This window comes from Alexandromys fortis, unplaced genomic scaffold (assembly GCF_014885135.2).
Source record: "Alexandromys fortis isolate MF-2015 unplaced genomic scaffold, M_Fortis_MF-2015_v1.1 scaffold_187, whole genome shotgun sequence".
NCBI classification, from domain to species: domain Eukaryota; kingdom Metazoa; phylum Chordata; class Mammalia; order Rodentia; family Cricetidae; genus Alexandromys; species Alexandromys fortis.
The window spans coordinates 1,455,601-1,457,329 of NW_026068088.1; positions in this window are offsets into that span (position 1 = coordinate 1,455,601).

Here is a 1,729-nt window from a genome sequence, read left to right on the forward strand (position 1 = left end):
CTCTCTCTCTCTCTCTCTCTCTCTCTCTCTCTCTCTCTCTCTCTCTCTCTCTCTCTCTCTCTCTCTCCCTCTCTCTCTCTCTTTTGATTTTTGAGACAGGATTTCTCTGTAGTTTTTGGTGCCTGTCCTGGAACTAGCTCTTGTAGACCAGGCTGGCCTCGAACTCACAGAGATCCTCCTGCCTTTGCCTCCCCCGAGTGCTGGGATTAAAGGCGTGCGCTACCACCGCCCGGCCATTTCTCTCTTTCTACTTCTCTTTTTCTTTCTTTTTTTGGGGGTGGGTGAATGGGTGATTTTTTTTTTTTGAGACAGGGTCTCTCTATATAGTCCTGGTAGTCCTGGAATTCACTGTATAGACCAGGCTGGCCTCAAACTCAAAAAGATTGTCTTCCTCTGGCTCCTGAGTACTGGGATTAAAGGTGTGCGCCACCACACCCAGCCCCCTTTCTTGTTTTAGCGCTAATCACCAGTAGACACAAATATCCTACTGTATACTTTAGTTCGTGAGAATTTCCAGTAGAGCGGGGATAGGAACTTTGCTCTGTTCGCTGGTGCTATATCTATTTCTTGGGGTAGTAGCTGGTGCATCATAGGTACTCAAATAGTATTAGAATTTTATAACTTCTTACCAGGGCACAGGGAAGTCTAGAGCACTTCTACAGTTCTCCATATATGCGAGACAAAGATGCAAAGAAAGCTTTAGAAAAAGAAGAGGCTTGTTGTATAATTAGAGAGTTAAAGCCTAGTATGGTGGCGCACGCCTTTAATCTCAGCACTCAGGATGCAGAGGCTGGCAGATCTCTGTGACTTCCAGGCTAGTCTGGTCTACAGAGTGAGTTCTCTGTGTAACAGAGAAACCCCGTCTCAACAAACAAAAAAGGTTAATACACCTCAAAGATTTATGAACTAAAATTTTTATGTTTACTTATTTGTCTATGTGTGTGAGTGTATGCATGCTTGTTCATGGTTGCACACATGTCATGATGCACATGTAGAGATCAGAAGACGACTTTTTGGGAATTATTTCTTTCCTTACCATGAGGTCCCTTGAAGGTGAACGCAAATAAAATAATCCCACAGTAGCTCAGAACTGAGTATAATAAAGAGGTTCTTTATTTAGGGGAGCTCACGGATCACAGGCCTCTGTAGGAACCAGGAACAGGAACTGAACCCAGCATCCGAAAGAGAGAGAGAGAGAGAGAGAGAGAGAGAGAGAGAGAGAGAGAATGCACGCACTGCACTTTTTTGGTACCCAAGGCCACACCCAAACTTGTCCAGCCTCTCAAAGGCCATGGGCTGAAGGAGGTTCCCCATCAGTCCCCGGGGTTGGAGTTGGACTCAGGTCATGAAGATTGACAAGCACTTCTACCAATCATGCCATCTCACCTGCTCAGATTATGCATTATTCTTAGAAAATATTGTACATTGTGACAGTTGTTAGAATCAAATAGAACCACTTTTGTCAGCCCGTAAGTATTAGTTACTACTTGTCTCATTGCTGTGATAAACACCCTGACAAAACAGTTTAAGGGAAGGAGGGATACATACTGGGTCGTGGTGACAGGAGGTGCAGTACTTTGTGGGGAAGGCATGACAGGGTCAACAGCAGGTTGGCTGGCCGCATTGCATAGGCAGTCAGGAAGCAGAGGGCGATGAATGCAAAGGTTCAGCTGGTTTTCTCCCTTTCTAATGAAAAGATTTATTTTCATTTGTATGCATTTGTGCATGT